Source organism: Corvus cornix, chromosome 4 (genome assembly GCF_000738735.6).
Source record: "Corvus cornix cornix isolate S_Up_H32 chromosome 4, ASM73873v5, whole genome shotgun sequence".
Classification (NCBI taxonomy): domain Eukaryota; kingdom Metazoa; phylum Chordata; class Aves; order Passeriformes; family Corvidae; genus Corvus; species Corvus cornix.
Genome location: NC_046334.1, coordinates 71,491,907 through 71,509,325, shown reverse-complemented (window position 1 = coordinate 71,509,325; position 17,419 = coordinate 71,491,907). Strand labels below are relative to the sequence as shown.

At 62.2% G+C, this 17,419-nt stretch overlaps 1 protein-coding gene across 1 annotated transcript in view; it reads left to right on the top strand.

Annotated features, from left to right (window-relative positions):
• ATP6V1B1 (ATPase H+ transporting V1 subunit B1) overlaps nucleotides 1–17,419 on the top strand; it is a 54,271-nt gene that overhangs the window by 24,385 nt on the left and 12,467 nt on the right. The window lies entirely within an intron of this gene.

The following is a 17,419-nucleotide window of genomic DNA, read 5'->3' as shown; positions in this document are numbered from 1 at the left end:
GTGGATGAGGAAGGAATTTGCAGTTTCAGGGAATAAAACCTCATCAAAGCCAATTTGGGCAAGTTCTCCATGGGATTTGTGGAAGAATCCCGAGTGGGAGGAGCTGGAGTTGAGGGGGGGTGGAGCAGGATGGAGGATGAGGCCGGAGGGGAATTACTCATGGATGTGTCAAGGATTGAGCTGATCCACATCCACCGGGAGGAATTTGAGGATAATGGAGGCTGAAAAGGACAGGGAGCCACTAATTGGGGACAGGCTGGGGACAAACTTCAGCCACGCGGCTCGGAGATGTCACCGGGGCGACTGGGGACGGGCTGGGGTCACCCTGCGGGATCGAGGGGACATTTTTGGGGTGCAGTGCTGGGATCTGCGGCGTGGTGGGCACGGAGAGGAGCTGGGGAGGGGAATCCGGGATGGGGGAATCTCCTCAGAAAGGCTCCTCTTGCCCTACGGACCCCATTCCGCAGCGGAATTCCGTGTCAGGATCATCGAGGAGCCATGGAATGCTTTGGGTTGGGAAGGGATCTTCAATCCCAGCCCATTCCAACCCCGACACTTCCCACTATCCCAGGTGGATCCAAATCCATCCCAACCTGGCCTTGGACATTCCCAGGGATCCAGGGGCAGCCCCAGCTGCTCTGGCAATTCCAGCCCAGCCCCTCCCCACCCTCCCAGCCAGCAATTCCTTCCCAACATCCCAGCCCAAGCTCCCCTTTCCCACTGGGAAGCCATTCCCTGCCTCCTGGCCCTCCAGCCCTTGGCCCCAGTCCCTCTGCAGCTCTCCTGGAGCCCCTTTAGGCCCTGCAAGGGGCTCGCAGCTCTCCCTGGCTCCTTCCCTTCTCCAGGGAACATTCCCAGCTCTCCCAGCCTGAGCCAGAGCAGAGGGGCTCCAGAGTCCTGGAATGCTTTGGGTGGGAAAGGACCTGGAATCCCATCCCATCCCACTCCACCCATGGGCAGGGACACCTCCCACTGTCCCAGGTGGATCCAAGCCCCAGTGTCCAGCCTGGCCTTGGGCACTGCCAGGGATCCAGGGGCAGCCCCAGCCGCTCTGGGAAGCCTTGCTGGGCTCAGCAGGGATCGTCTGGAATCCCATCAGAGCAGGAACATGGAGGGACAGGAGCCAGGGAATGGCTTCCCACTGGAAAAGTGGAGATTTAGATGGGATATTGGGAAGGAATTGCTGGCTGGGAGGCTGGGGAGGGGCTGGGCTGGAATTGCCAGAGGAGCTGGGGCTGCCCCTGGATCCCTGGGAATGTCCAAGGCCAGGTTGGATCCACCTGGGATTGTGGGAGTGTCCTGGGGCAGTGGGATCTTGGAGCAGCCCCTGGTTTGGGATCAGGGATGGGGCTGCTCCTCATCCCAGAGGATGCTCCAGAGCCTCCCACTGGCTCCAACCTCCCCAGAAGAGCGGGATGGGGCTGGAGATGTCAAACCTGATCCATGGGCTCATCGTGTCCATCCTCAAGGACAACATCCTGGTGATGGGATCCTGAATTGCTGGATAGGGAATGTTTGGAGCAGAGAGTGCTGGGAACGTCCATCCTGTACGGATCCACACCAGGCCTTCGTTAAGGTGTCACTAATTAGATGGGTTTTGGGGCTGCCTGGATCCTCTCTGGCCCCACCACTGTGGGTTTGGGATCTGCAATTCCCAGGATTCAGCTGCTCCAGGAGATGGGACAATTCTTTGTCAGGTCACCATGTCCAGGGACCATCCCAGTGGTCAGCATGGAGTGACCAGCGGGGGTCAGTGGCATGGGGACATCAGCTCTGGGCACCTGGCTGTGTTTCCAAAACCATGCCAGTGGTCAGCATGGAGTGACCAGTGGGGGTCAGTGGCATGGGGACATCAGCTCTGGGCACCTGGCCCTGTTCCCAAAACCATGCCAGTGGTCAGCATGGAGTGACCAGTGGGGTCAGTGGCATGGGGACATCAGTTCTGGGCACCTGGCCCTGTTCCCAAAACCATGCCAGTGGTCAGCATGGAGTGACCAGCGGGGTCAGTGGCGTGGGGACACCACTCCCGATGGCCTGGTGGCAGTGAGGGCCTCCGTGTCCCCGTGCGGGTGTGGCGGGCAGGGGATGTCCCCGACGGGTGGCCGCGGGCTGGCAGTGCCCGGCGGTGGCCGCGTCCCCCGGGGCTCCGGCGTGCCCAGGGAGGGGCCGGAGCTGCGGGACTTGCCCCAGCCCACGCTCCACTAGCCCCGCACTGTGGCTCCTTTGTCACCGAGGGCCCGGCCTGTCCCCAGCGAGCCGCCGGTGACTTCGGGAGGAGTCCGGGACCTGCTGGCCCCGCAGCCGCCGGGCCCGCTCGCCCCCGCCCCCCCTAACCCGAGTGTCTTCCATCCGTGTCCTTCCCTCACCTCCGTGTCCGTCTGTCCGTCCCTCCCGCCTCTCTCTGTCTCTCTCTCTGCCTCTCCTGCCCCTCTGCTCTGCCAGGGAGGGGAGCGGGGCCGCCATCCCGAGGGGGGCCGGGGCAGTTTTGGGGCCGGGAGCCGCGGGCTGGGGGCCCTGGGGTGGGCAGGGCAGTTTTGGGGCGCGGGGATCCCGAGGGACTCGCTCCTGGCCTCCGCCAGGATGGGGCGTGGGTGTCCCCAGCTGGGTCGGTACCCAGGAATCCAGGGCCACCAGAAGCCACCCTGTTCCCTCACGAGTCAGCCTGGGCCAGGAATTTGGGGTTGAGGAGCATCTCCAAGGAGAATCCAGCCTGTCCCGTAGCTCAGCATTCCCGGGAAATGCCGAGAGGGAGAGCCGAGCACGGCTTGGGGTGGGGGGAGCCCCGAGCTCTGGGCTCCCATCCTCAAGGTCCCATCCCTGGAGCGACATTCCTTGGGTCCCATCCCAGGGAAAGGAGCCTGGGGTCCCTGGGATCCCATCCCTGGGCTCCTGTCCCGTGTCCCATCCCTGGAGTGCCATCCATGGCGGCCCCATTCCAGGGACAGGAGCCTGGGGTCCCTGGGGTCCCATTCCTGGGCTCACACCCCTGGGCTCCATCCCAAGTCCCATCCATGGGGTCCCATCCCAAGGACAGGAGCCTGAGGTCCCATTCCTGGGGTCCCATCCCTGGGGTCCCATTCCTGGGATCCCATCCCAAGGACAGGAGCCTGAGGTCCCATCCATGGGGTCCCATTCCTGGGGTCCCATTCCTGGAGTCCCATCCCAAGGACAGGAGCCTGGGGCCCCATTCCTGGGGTCCCATTCCTGGGGTTCCATTCCTGGGGTGCCATCCATGGTGTCCCATCCCAAGGACAGGAGCCTGAGGTCCCATTCCTGAGGTCCCATTCCTGGGGTCCCATTCCTGGGATCCCATCCCAAGGACAGGAGCCTGAGGTCCCATTCCTGGGGTCCCATCCCTGGGGTCCCATTCCTGGGATCCCATCCCAAGGACAGGAGCCTGGGGTCCCATTCCTGAGGTCCCATTCCTGAGGTCCCATTCCTGGGATCCCATCCCAAGGACAGGAGCCTGAGGTCCCATCCATGGGGTCCCATTCCTGGGGTCCCATTCCTGGAGTCCCATCCCAAGGACAGGAGCCTGGGGCCCCATTCCTGGGGTCCCATTCCTGGGGTCCCATTCCTGGGGTGCCATCCATGGTGTCCCATTCCTGGGATCCCATCCCAAGGACAGGAGCCTGAGGTCCCATTCCTGAGGTCCCATTCCTGAGGTCCCATTCCTGGGGTCCCATCCCAAGGACAGGAGTCTGAGGTCCCATTCCTGAGGTCCCATTCCTGGGGTCCCATTCCTGGGGTCCCATCCCAAGGACAGGAGTCTGAGGTCCCATTCCTGGGTCCCATTCCTGAGGTCCCATTCCTGGGGTCCCATTCCTGGGGTGCTATCCATGGGGTCCCATCCATGGTGTCCCATCCCAAGGACAGGAGCCTGGGCCCCCATTCCTGGGTCCCATTCCCGGGGTGCCATCCATGGGCTCCCATCCCTGGGCTGCTCTCCCAAACCCCATCCCCAGGCTCCCATTTTTGTGCTCCCATTCCCGGGGTCCCACCCTCAGCCTTCACTCCCTGGGAGTCCCACCTGCAGGCTCCGGACCCTCTCCCTGCCGGCTCCTCAGGAATTCTCCCTTTCCCTGGAAGCGCGGAGGGAGGATCTGGCTTGGGGGTTAATTTTAATTACGTCTCTCTCTCTCTCTCTCTCTCGTATCTCTCGCTCTCTCCCGGTTCTCGCCTCTCTCTTCCCGGTCCCCCCGCGCTCTCTTTCCGTCCGTGCCTTCCTGTCCCCCCCCTTCCCCTCCCTCCCTCCCCACCCCGTGTCCCTCCCCGCTCCCTCCCCAGGTCAAGGTGTGGTTCCAGAACCGCCGCACGAAGCAGAAGAAGGACCAGAGCAGGGACTCTGAGAAACGCTCCTCCAGCAGCACCTCCGAGTCCTTCGCCACCTGCAACATCCTGCGGCTGCTGGAGCAAGGGCCGCCTCCTGTCCGTGCCGGCCCCCCCGAGCCTCCTGTCCCCCACTTCCAACCCCATCTCCAGCCCCGCGGGCAACCGAGGCGGCCTGGCCACGCCGGGCCCCGCATCCCCGGGGCTGGGCGGCGGCAGCAGCTCCCCGGTACCGGCACCCTTCAGCCTGCAAGTCCCGTCTCTCGCCGCTTCCTCCTCGTCGTCGCCGTCGTTCATCGTCGTCGCCGCGGCTGCCGGGGGGCCCGCTGTGTTTTGGGGGGCCACTGCTGGGCAACCTGCACGAGTTGCCCGGTGCCTACGGACTGGGCGCGTCCGCGTTCGAGCCTTACACGCGGCTGGAGAGGAAGGACAATTCTATACCCAGCAAGAAGCCGAGCCCTTAAAGCCCCTGGCAAAAAGGCGTCACCTCCCCGCCCAGCCCGGATCGTCCCCAGAGCCACCCGAGCCCTGGGAATTGCCCCCCGCCGCCCCGGGAAGCTCCCGTGGGAATGGCAGCTCGCCGCTGATGGAGCCGTGGATGTCGCCAAAGCTCAGCTGGTGACACCCTGAGGTGTCGCTCGGGGGCCGGTGGCACCGGGGCTGCCACCGGAATCCCCGCTCCAGGTATCGCCGGGGGGGGGTGGCGGCTGTGCCGGGTGTCCCTTACGGGGCGGGGGGGGGGGGGGTGGACAACAGAGCCCTGGTCACTCCGGACTGCTGGGGTCACCCCGAAAGGGACAGCGCGAGGTGGCGCCGAGCTCTGTCCCCGCGGTGTCCTCGGAGAAGCGCCGTGCCTCAGTTTCCCCACCTGCGGCGGGCGCAGTGTCCTGGCTGAGGTCACCCCGGTGGCCGCAGGGTCCCTGCGCTGCTCCCGTGGGGTGTTTGTCCTCTGGCGGCTCCGGGGACCTGGCTGATGTCCCCAACGCCGCCACTTGTCCCCGTGGTCGGAACAAGCGGCTGCCGCGACCCCTGGGGACACCCACAGGCTCCTCCAAAACACCGCCCTGCCCCCGTTTTGGGGTCGTTCCCACCCTGGCAGACCCCACAGGGATCCCCTCCGACCTCCCCGAGGGGCTGTAGGTCACTGTCGCAACCCCCGCAAAGACACCCCGCCAGCTGGGGACAGTCGTGACAGGGTCCCACCGAGGGCGTCTTTGCCATCAGCACCCCAAATCCGCTCTGGGGTGGCACCGGCCGTGACCCCATCCTGACATTGGCCTTGCAGCACCCGCCACACCCCCCCTTGTCACCTGTCACAGCCAAGGTCCCTCCCCGGGGGTCCCAGAGGGTGACCATGGCTTCCTGCGGGGGGGGATCCGCCTCGGGCGGGCTCGGTGGGGCTCAGGGTGGGGTTGGGGACCAGCGGGGCGTTGCATGAGGTGGCCCTTGGGGACAGGGGCAGCTGCTGGGGGAGGGCTGTGGTGGGAGTGTCACCTTGGCGGGACACCCTGGGGTGCCATCACCTTGCCCAGGTGTCCTGTGGTGCCATCACCTTGCCCAGGTGTCCTGTGGTGCCATCACTTTGTCACCCTGTGGTGCCATCACCTTGCCCAGGTGTCCTGTGGTGCCATCACTTTGTCACCCTGTGGTGCCATCACCTTGCCCGGCTACCCCGCGGTGTCCCCACCTTGCCAGGACACCCCGTGGTGGCATCACCAGCTCCCCCGCAGTGCCACCACCCCCGCTGTGACAGGACCAAGGGGACATCCCGAGCCCCCTCCCCACGCCCAGCCCTGGGGGCTCCCCCACACCCCCAACCCCGCCTCTGTTGGTTAATTAATTCATTTCATAACCGTAATTAACACTGACCACCCCACCCCACCCCCGGGTTGCTGCTCCTTATGGGGACACATCCCCCAGCCCGCGAATTCCCAGGATTTTGCAGGGAAATATTTAAAATAAATGATTTTATGAGAAGCTTTCCGGCATTTTTTTTCCCCGATAACCGAGGATTTTTTTTTTTTTAGGGAATTTTATTTATCGGAGCGTTTTAAAGGGAGGGCCCGGGTGGGGAAACTGAGGCAGGGACAGGACAGGTGACAATCCTACCTGTCGCCCCCCCCCCCCCTCCGCCGGCACCGACCTGGAATTCGCCTGGAATTGCTCCAACCGCGGCATCCCAACGATGTTTGGGATTTTCCAGGACACCCCTAATCCCTTAATTTATGTTGATCCCGCCTCTCCCATCCCTCCCGATCCAGGTGGAGCCAGGACAGGGAAGCGGCCGTGTCCCCACCTCTGGAATTCTGTCCCCAACCCCACGCGGGCCTCACTTGGTTTTGCTTTTCCCTCTTCCCAGGCCACTCCAGCGGGGGATTTTTCCAACCCGGAAAAATTCCTGGGATGAAATCTGGTGGAGAAGTGACCCCCAGACCCCTCAACCTCCGTGGCTGGAGGGGATTTGGGGACATTTCGGGGAAACCAAAGCCCGGGTTGGGATGAGGGGAGGGGGGGAAGTCCCTGATGTGGGAGCATCCTTGGGAATTTCCTCCCGCTTCTCCAGCGATGCCGAGGGATCCGCGGGAATCCCGGGCTGCTCCTTTTTGCCCATTTGACCCCAAAAGGCGCTTCCGCAAATTTTGGCTTCTCCGAAGTTCCCTTCTCCCAAGCGAAGCTGTCGCGGGGCTCGGGGACACCTTGGGGACACCCCCAGTTTGTCCTACTCGGTGCCAGGGGCTCCTCCAGTCTGGGATGATTGGAAAACCAACAGCTGGATGTGGAATTTTAAGGGCAAATGTGCTTTCTCGTGGTTTCTAATGTTAATAAAAGTCACCTCCTGCCTCCTGCAGCCTCCTTCTCCATCGCCTGTGGGATCCAGGGCTGGGCGTCCCCCTCAATCCCACCCTCTTCCCATCCTTATCCCAATCCCAATCCCTATCCCCATCCCCATCTCTTTCCTTATCTCATACCCCTTACCTTTTATCCCTATCCCTTATCGCTGTTCCATTTCCTTATCTTTTATCTCTACCCCTATCTCTCTACCCTTCTGCCTACCCCTATCCCCATCCCTACCCCTTATCGCTCTCCCGCTGTCCCTACCGTTGTCCCTTATCCCTGTTTTTATGCCCTATCTCTGGTCCCTACCCCATCCCTTATCTCTGTCTTTATTCCTTATCCCTGCTCCTATTCCCATCCCTATCCCGCCCCCTATCATTGCCTGTATCCCTCTCCCTACACCATTCCCTACCCCTTACCCCTACTCCTTATCCCTACCCCTATCCCTTAGCCCCATCCTTATTTTTATCCCTACCCCTTATCCCTATCCTTACTCTCATCGCTTATCTCTATCCTTATTCTTTAGCCCTGTCCCTTATCTCTATCCCTATCCCTATCCTTTATCCCTATCGCCACCCCTTATCTCTAGCCCTACCCCTTATCGCTAGCCCTCGCCCTAATCCCCATCCCTACCCCTTATTCCTTATTCCTACCCCAATGCCTCATCCCTATCCTTATTCCTTGTCTCTACCCTTTATCCCTATCCCTCTTCTGATCCCGGTCCTTTATCCCTATCCCTACCCCTCTGCCCCTTATCGCTAACCGTACCCCTATCCTGCATCCCTGTTCTCATTCCTTATCCCTATCCCCATCCCTACCCCTTATCCCTATCCCAATCCCCATCCCTACCCCTTATCCCTATCCCTACCCCTACCCCTTATCCCTATCCCTATGCCTATCCCCATCCCTACCCCTTATCCCTTATCTCTATCCCTATCCCTATCCCCATCCCTACCCCTTATCCCTTATCTCTATCCCTATCCCTTTCCTTATCTCCGACCCCTTAGCCCTGTCCCTTATCCCTACTCCTTATGCCATTCCCTATCCCTTATCCCTTTCCCTATCCTTATCCCTATCCCATTCCCTCTCCCTATCCCTCTCCCTAGGCCATTCCCTATCCCTATCCCTATGCCATTCCCATTCCCTATCCCATTTCCTCTTCCTCTCCCTCTCCCTCTCCCTATCCCTATCCCTACCCCTGTCCCTATCCCTATGCCATTCCCTAACCCTAACCCTATCCCATTCCATATCCCTATCCCTATGCCATTCCCATTCCCTCTCCCTATCCCTATCCCTTTCCCTATCCCTATTCCTATCCCTATGCCATTCCCATTCCCTCTCCCTCTCCTTATCCCATTCCCTCTCCCTCTCCCTCTCCCATTCTCTCTCCCGATCCCTCTCCCTATCCCATTCCCTTATTCCTCTCCCGATCCCTCTCCCTATCCCATTCCCTTATTCCTCTCCCGATCCCTCTCCTTCTCCCTCTCCCTATCCCATTCCCTATCCCATTCTCTTATTCCTCTCCCTATCCCACTCCCGATCCCTCTCCCTATCCCATTCCCTACCCCCATCCCGGCTCCCGGGATCCCGGCTCCGGCCGCTCCCTCCCTCTGTTTACAGCCAACACGGTGCCGCCCGTGTCACCGTGTCACCGTTCGCTGCCGGTGGCCGCCCGTGTCGCCGGTGTCACCTTCGCTGCCGGTGTCACCTTTACTGCCGGTGCCGCCCCGTGTCGCCGGTGTCACCTTTGCTGCCGGTGTCACCTTTGCTGCCGGTGTCAACCTTTGCTGCCGGTGTCACCTTCGCTGCCGGTGTCACCTTTGCTGCCGGTGCCAGCCGGTGTCGCGGGCGGGGCCGCCCCGGGCGGGCGGGACGGCGGGGGCCGGGCCGAGTGACAAAACCGGGGCGTGCTGCCGTGTCCTGCCCGGCGGGACCGGGACCTGTGACGGGAACAGGGACAGGCCATGGCCGCCACCAAGGTGACAGCAGCCGTGACAAGAGCTGGCGGCCGCGCCGCGAGCACGGGCTGGCCGTGACCCGCGACTTCCAGAGCAACCCCGGCTGAGTGAGTGGGGGACACCGGGGGACACCGAGGGGACACCGACGGGAGGACACCGAGGGGGGAGCCCCGGGAAGGGGGCGGGACACCCCTCTGTCCCCGAGCAGGGCGGTGGCGGTGGCAGGGACGAGTGGGTGACACCGGGCAGGGTGGCGGAGTGGGTGGCACTGGGTTAGGAAGGGACAGGGGGTGGCACTGGGACAGGCAGGGGTGACAGGCACGGGTGGGTGGCACCGGGTCAGGAAGGGATGGCAGGGATGGGTGAAGGGGTGACACTGGCTCACGAGGGGACAGCTGGGTGGCACTGGGGCAGGCAGGGTGGCCACGTGTGTCTCTCGGGGGGACACGGGGACAGCGTGGGGCTGCGGGGGTGTCCCCTCCTGGGGACCGCACCCACAAGGACCGGGGAAGGTGTCCCGACCCTGGGGACACCTGTGGGACGCACCTATGGCTGTGGTGACACCCCAGACATGCCGGGGTGCCCCGGCTGTCCCTTCCCGCTGTGTCCCCATCCCACGGCGACATCGGGACGCCTGGCACCGTGCCAGCGCCACACCGGGGTGCGCCAGCCCCCCGTCACCTTGTCCCCAAGCCCCCGCTGGCACCAAGGGCGACCTTTGTGCCTTCGCCGCCGGGAGTTTTGGAAGTCGCCTCCTCGGGATGTCACCTCCCGCCGTCCCAACCGGGTGGCTCCGGGTTGGCACGGTCCCTGCCGAGCCCAGCTGGCCCTGCCCGGCCACCCCGCCGTGTTTGCTGTCAACAGCGGCCACCCGCGGTCACTCGTGCTCGGGTCACCCGGCAGAGCGCCAGCCCTTGGCTCGGGTGCCACCCGCGTGTCCCTTTGCCGGGCAAAACCGCCCCGATTTCGTCCCGCCGGCCGCGTTTTGTCCCCTCGAGGGTCGCGTTTGTCCCCTCCAGGGCCGCGTTTGTCCCCCAGCTCTGCCCGGCCGAACCCCCGGCACCGCCAGCCAGGAGGGGACAAAGTCCTGCCCGCGGTGTGTCCCTGTCACCCAGGTGGGACAGCTGGAGGAGGGGGGGACAGGAGGGTCCCCGCGCCCCAAAATGTGCTGGGAGGGGACAGCGGAGGTGGCAGGAAGGGCCCAGCAAGGTGGGACAGAGGGGGGGAGCTGGCGGTGACATTCGGGGGGTCTGGACACCCCCTGAGTATGGGGAAGTGTGGGGCTGAGGGCGCCTGAGCTCGTGGGGGTGCAGAGTGCCCCCAGTTTGGGGGCCCAGTTTGGGGGCCCAGTTTGGGGGCCCAGTTTAGGTTCCAAGTTTAGGTTCCCAGCATGGGGTCCCAGTGTGGAGTGCCAGTTTGGGGTCCCAGTGTGGGGTTCCAGTTCGGGGTTCAGTTTGGGGTCCCAGTTCGGGGTCCCAGTGTGGGGTCCCAGTTTGGGGTCCCAGTTTAGGGTCCCAGTTTAGGGTCCAAGCGTGGGGTCCCAGTTCGGGGTCCCAGTTTAGGGTCCCAGTGTGGGGTCTCAGTTCGGGGTCCCAGTTTAGGGTCCCTATTTAGGGTCCCAGTGTGGAGTTCCAGTTTGGGGTCCCAGTTTGGGGTCCCAGTTCGGGGTCCCAGTGTAGGGTATCATCTTGGAATTTGGGACACAGAAAACAGCAGAGGACGATCCCGGGACACTCCCAACCCTTGGCCCCCCCACCCTGCCAGTTGGACAGGCATGGGCAGCCGTCACCCCACAATCCCACCACCCTCCACCCCACAAGAAACCCCCCATCCCTCCACCCTTCCTCTTGGCTCCCTTTCCTTTAGGATCCAGCCCTGGAATCCCCATCCCCTCACCTCCCACCCCCCTCCAGCCCTGTTTTGTCTGCCACGGCGAGCCGGGCGATTGAATTTCCCTATTTTTCCCCCTTTTTTATTTTCCCCCCCCCTCTCCTCGTTGCCTTCACGCTTGGCTGGGGCCGCCTTTCTTCGGCTGCCCTCACATGACTGTGCAGGTGTGGATGGGAACCGCCGGGCCCTAATTAGTGGCATAGAGTGTGACCCCCCGCCGGGCTTTTCACGGCCCCCTGCCGGCCTGGGACAGGCCCGTGGGGTTGACAGCGCGGCACAAAGTGACACAGGGCACAATGGGCAGGTTGAGGAGGCGGCCAGAGGGGTGTGGGTAGGGGGAAGGAAGCGGTCACTTAGGGATTGTCGGAAAAATCCCAGGGTGGGTTTAGGGTTGAGAGGGATTTGGAGGCGGGAGTTGCTGGCGCCTTCTGGGAATTGGGATTGAAATTGGGCGTTCCTGGAGTCCTAAAATGCCAGCCTGGGTTGGGTTGGGTTGGGTTGGGAAAGGACCTTAAATCCCACCCAGTGCCACCCTGTGCCATGGCAGGGACACTTCCCGCTGTCCCAGGTTGCTCCAAGCCCCGTCCGAGCCGGCCTTGGACACTTCCAGGGATCCAGGGGACGCATCCAGCCCCGTGCAGAGCCCTGTGCCCGCACCCGCTGCCCCTCCCTGCCCCTGCCCAGCGGTGCCAGGGGCGGGGTCCCCACCCTGTGCCCGCCAGGTGGGAGCTGGGGGACACCGGGGACCCTCCCTGTGCCCAGGGTGGCTCAGGATCGGCTCTGGACCTGCTGGGACAGCCCTGCCCCCCCGGCTTTGCTCCGGGACAGAGGATTTGGGCGATCTGGGGGCTGTTTATCCGTCCTGCTTCCCGTCTCTGCTCCAGCTGTGTCCCGATCTGGAATTCGGGGCAGGGCTTGGGCATCACTCGCTGCACAGAGGCCGAGGTGACACCACGGGGGGACGGCTTCCCACTGCCAGACGGGATTTTGGGAAGCAGTTCCTGGCTGGGAGGGTGGTGAGGGGCTGGGATGGAATTCCCAGAGAAGCCGTGGCTGCCCCTGGATCCCTGGCAGCGTCGGATGGGAGCTGGATCCACCTGAGCTGGTGGAACGGGACGATCCTTAACGTCCCTCCTCACCCCAACCACTCCACAACCCCAAACCCCCCCCGCCCAGGGTGGCCGCTCCCACCCTCGGGAGGTGACATCGGATCCCCGCCGCAATTTGGAGCCGAGCCCTACGGGCCGGGGGGCTGGGAGGGGCCGGGGGGGCTGCGGAGGGCAGGGCGGGCGAGCGGGAGCAATTAGCGGCGGGTGGAGCCGGGTCGGGTCCCCTTTGTCACCGGGGGCCGCGGTCCCCCCGCCCGGCGGGTCAGCGGTGCGTGAGTGTCAGCGCTAACGGAGATTGCATCTGACAGCAGCTGTGAATTTGGGGCTGGGGGTGTGCAAAGGCCACGTTGAAAGACTTTTCCTTCCCCCTCGGCCCCTCTGCCCCCGCCCCCGTCCCCCCCCGGCCGTGCCCCCGGCCGGCCGCCGCAGCCCACCCAGCCCGCGGCTCCTGCGGCGCGGCTCAACGGCTTCATTATGGCAGTCGGGGCTTTCCGGTGCTCCCCCTGCGCTGCTCGGCCTTCCTCCTCCTCCTCCTCCTCCTCTTCTTCTCCTCCTCATCCTCTTCTTCTCCCTCTCTTCTTTCTCCTCTTTCTTTCCTTTCTCCTCCTCCTTCTTCCTCTCCTTCTCGTCTTCCTTCACCTCCTCCACCTCCTCCACCTCCTCCTCCTCCTCTTCTTCTCCTCCTCCTCCTCTTCTTCTTCTTGTTCTTCTCCTCCTCTTCCTCTCCTCCTCCGTCTCTTCTTTTTCCTCTTCCTTTCCTTTCTCCTGCTCCTTCTTCCTCTTCTTCTCGTCTTTCTTCACCTCCTCCTTCTCCTCCTCCTCTTCTTCTTCTCCTCCTCCTCTTCTTCTCCTCCTCCTCCTCTTCTTCTCCTCCTCCTCCTCTTCTTCTCCTCCTCCTCCTCTTCTCGTCCTCCTCCTCCTCCTCTTCTTCTTGTTCTCCTCCTCATCCTTCTCCTCCTTTTCTTCTCCTTCTCCGTCTCTTCTTTTTCCTCTTCCTTTCCTTTCTCCTCCTCATTCTTCCTCCTCGTCTTTCTTCACCTCCTCCACCTCCTCCTCCTCCTCCTCTTCTTCTCCTCCTCCTCCTCCTCCTCTTCTTCTCCTCCTCCTCCTCTTCTTGTTCTCATCCTTCTCCTCCTCTTCCTCTCCTTCTCCCTCTCTTCTTTCTCCTCTTCCTTTCCTTTCTCCTCCTCCTTCTTCCTCCTCGTCTTTCTTCACCTCCTCCACCTCCTCCTCCTCCTCCTCCTCTTCTTCTCCTCCTCCTCCTCTTCCTCTCCTCCTCCGTCTCTTCTTTTTCCTCTTCCTTTCCTTTCTCGTGCTCCTTCTTCCTCTTCTTCTCGTCTTTCTTCACCTCCTCTTCCTCCTCCTCCTCCTCCTCCTCCTCCTCCTCCTCCTCCTTCTCCTCTTCTCCTCCTCCTCCTCCTCCTCCTCTTCTCCTCCTCCTCCTCTTTCTTCTCCTCCTCCTCCTCTTCTTCTTGTTCTTCTCCTCATCCTTCTCCTCCTCTTCCTCTCCTTCTCCTCCCTCTCTTCTTTTTCCTCTTCCTTTCCTTTCTCCTCCTCCTTCTTCCTCTTCTTCTCGTCTTTCTTCACCCCCTCCACCTCCTCCTCCTCCTCCTTCATCATCGTCTTCTTTTTCCCCTCTTCCTCCTCTTCTTCTCCTTCTCCTCTTCTTGTTCTCCTCCTCTTCCTCATCCTTCCCCTCGTCCTTCTCTTCTTCTTCTCCTCCTCCTCCTTCTTCCTCTTCTCCTTCTCTTTCTCGTCTTTCTTCACCTCTTCCACCTCTTCCTCCTCCCTCGTCTTCTTCTTTTTCTCCTCTTCCTTCTCTTCTTCTTCCCCTCTTTCATGTCCTTCTCCTCCTCCTCCTCTTCTTCACCTTCTCCTCCTCCTCCTCTTCTTCTTTCTCTTCTTCTCCTGCTTCTTCTCTCTCACCTCCTCTTCCTCCTCTTCTCTCCTCGTTCCTCTCTTCCTCCTCGTTCTCATCCTGTTCCACCTTCCCCTCCTTCTTTTTCTTCTTCCTCTTCTCCTCTACCTCCTCCACCTTCTCTTCTTCTCCTCCTTCTTCTCCTGCTCCTCCTCATTCCTCTTCTCTTCCTCCTCCTTCTTATTTTTCTCCTTCTTTTTCTTCTCCTCCTCCTCATCCTCATCATCCTCCTTCTCCTCCTCCTCATCCTCCTTCTCCTCCTCCTCCTCCTCCTCCTCCTCACTCCCCATCCCGCCCCCCTTTCTGGGCTGTCCCTTGGCGTTGCTGTCGTGGTTTCCTTCTCTGTCGCAACAGAACATCCCAGAGCCAGGCATGGATGAGAGGCTGGAATGAGCCCTGGCAGTGTCCAAGGCCAGGCTGGACAGGGCTTGGAGCAACCTGGGATGGTGGAAGGAGTCCCTGGGTGGCACTGGATGGGTTTAAGTCCCCTTCCAACCCAAACCATTCCATGATGTCCAGAGGTCCCTGTCCACCTCCACCATGCCAGGACTGGTGCAGGGAGGGAGGGAGGGAGGGATGGGTGGATGGATGATGGATGGATGGAGGGATGGATGGATGGATGGAGGGATGGAGGGAGGGATGGAGGAAGGGATGGAGGAGGGATGGAGGGAGGGATGGAGGGATGGATGGATGGAGGGATGGATGGGTGGAAGGATGGATGGAAGGATGGATGGATGGAGGGAGGGATGGATGGATGGAGGGATGGATCCATGGAGGGATGGATGGATGGATGAAGGATGGACGGAGGATGGATGGATGGATCCATGGAGGGATGGATGGAGGGATGGATGGATGGATGGATGAAGGATGGACGGAGGATGGATGAAGGATGGACGGAGGATGGATGGATGGATGGAGGGAGGGATGGATGAAGGATGGACGGAGGATGGACGGAGGATGGATGATGCCTCATCCATTTCCATCACCCAAGAGCTCGGCCAGTGTTCGGGTGTCACCCCACGGGACACCACTGGTGCTGCCAGAGGCTCCCATATTCCCAGTGGGAAGAGCCATCCCGGTGGAGCCAGAGGGAAGCCAGGAGTGTCCCCAAGGCGTGGCAGCCACCGGGACCAAGCTGGACACCCCTGTACCGGGAGAAGGGACACTCCCAATGTCCCTGTCCCACGTGGGTGGCTCTGGGCTGCCGAGGGGGTTTGGGAGAGAAGAAAAGATCCCAGGAACTCCTGCCAGGAGAAGGGAAGGTGGAGGGGTTGGGAAGGGAGCGGGAATGGGAATAAAAGGCCGGATGGTCACCTTGGGAAGGAAGAAGACAAAAATCAGGGAGGGGGTTCCCGGTGTGCCGGCCCCTCCGGAGGCTGAATGGGTGAGCAGCAGGAACCGGCGTTAATTGGGGAGGCAGAGAAGGCTAATTAACTAATTAGCTCTTGGAGTGGGGCTGGGAGAACCTCGTGGGGCTCAGCAAGGCCAAGGGTGGGAGAAGCTGGGATGGGGCACAAATCCAGGATTGGGAGCAGCCCTGGGAGAAGGCAGAGGGAAAGGAGGAATTCTGCCCCTCTGCCCCGCTCAGGTGAGGCCCCACCTGTGGAGCTGCTCCAGCTCCTGGATCCCAACTCCTGGAGGACGTGGAGCTGCTGGAGAGAGTCCAGAGGAGGTTCTGGAGCTGCTCTGGATCAGGCTGGGAGAGCTGGGAATGTTGCCCTGGAGAAGGGAAGGAGCCAGGGAGAGCTGCGAGCCCCTTGCAGGGCCTAAAGGGGCTCCAGGAGAGCTGCAGAGGGACTGGGGCCAAGGCCTGGAGGGCCAGGAGGCAGGGAATGGCTTCCCAGTGGGAAAGGGGAGCTTGGGCTGGGATGTTGGGAAGGAATTGCTGGCTGGGAGGGTGGGGAGGGGCTGGGCTGGAATTGCCAGAGCAGCTGGGGCTGCCCCTGGATCCCTGGCAGTGCCCAAGGCCAGGTTGGGATGGACTTGGATCCACCTGGGACGGTGGGATGTGTCCCTGGGATGGAATTCATGGGCTTTAAGGTCCTTCCCAACCCAAACCAGCCTGGAATTCTGTGATCCCATCGCAGATATCGGCATCACTGGCACGGCCCGTGCTGTGCCCTGGGTGAGGGAAGGCGACACCGAGGGTCCCCTTGTGCCATGGGGGTGACCCCAGAGTGCCCTGTGGGGTGTCCAGGGATTGGGCTGTGTCCAGCAAGGAGAAACGGGACCCTTCCCCAGAAATGAAGTCCCTGGGGCTGTCGCAGCCGGGGGACAATGCCACCATCCCCACGGGGACATCCAGGCCGCGGCAAGGCCGGACCCCATCCCCACAGGCGGTGGGAGAGAGGCGGGAGCCCTCCAGCTGGCCCGGCCTCTCCAATCCTATTAGGATCAGGTGGGAATCCCAAACCGCGGTGTGGGAGACGGGGCAGGGGATGAAAGGGCCCGGCGCGGTCAGCGGGGCCGGGGCGGCGTTCGCGGTTTGACACATCCTGGGATGATCAAGGCACGGCTTAGAGCCGGATCAGTTCCCCCACACCTGCACCCGCCGGGAGCCCATCCCAATGCCGGCGTTCCCGGCCCCAGGAACACAATCCCAGTGTTCCTGGCATTCCCGGGAGCTGATTCCAGTCCCGGCGTTCCCAGGAGTTGATCCCAATCCCGGCGCTCCCTGGAGCCGATCCCAGTCCCGGCGTTCCCAGGAGTTGATCCCAATCCCGGCATTCCAGGAGTTGATCCCAATCCCGGCGTTCCCAGGAGTTGATCCCAATCCCAGTGTTCCTGGCATTCCCAGGAGCCGATCCCAATCCCGGCGCTCCCTGGAGCCGATCCCAATCCCGGCGTTCCCAGGAGTTGATCCCAATCCCGGCGTTCCTGGGAGCCGATCCCAATTTAATTTTAAATTAACAGAGAGGGATTTGGGTGGGATGTTGGGAAGGAATTGCTGGCTGGGAGGGTGGCGAGGGGCTGGGCTGGAATTGCCAGAGCAGCTGGGGCTGCCCCTGGATCCCTGGGAATGCCCAAGGCCAGGCTGGACACTGGGGCTTGGATCCACCTGGGATAGTGGGAGGTGTCCAGGGAACTTTCCCTGGTGCTGCCGGGAGGGACAAGGGGACACTTTCCTGCTGTCCTCTGGTGGCATTCCCAGCTGTGACATCCCTGCAGGCACCTGGGGACACCTCCAGAAGGTGACACAGTCCCTGGGCAATCCCTGGAAGCCACCAGGGAGTGACATTTCCCGCAGGACGGAAGCTCCGCGTGTCCAGTTTGGCCACCACTGGTCACTTGGGGGTGTCACTGGGACAGGGAATGGGACAGAGGAAGGGACAGGATTTGGGGCTGGGACCCCCCCGGGGGGCTGTGACACTGACGGTGTC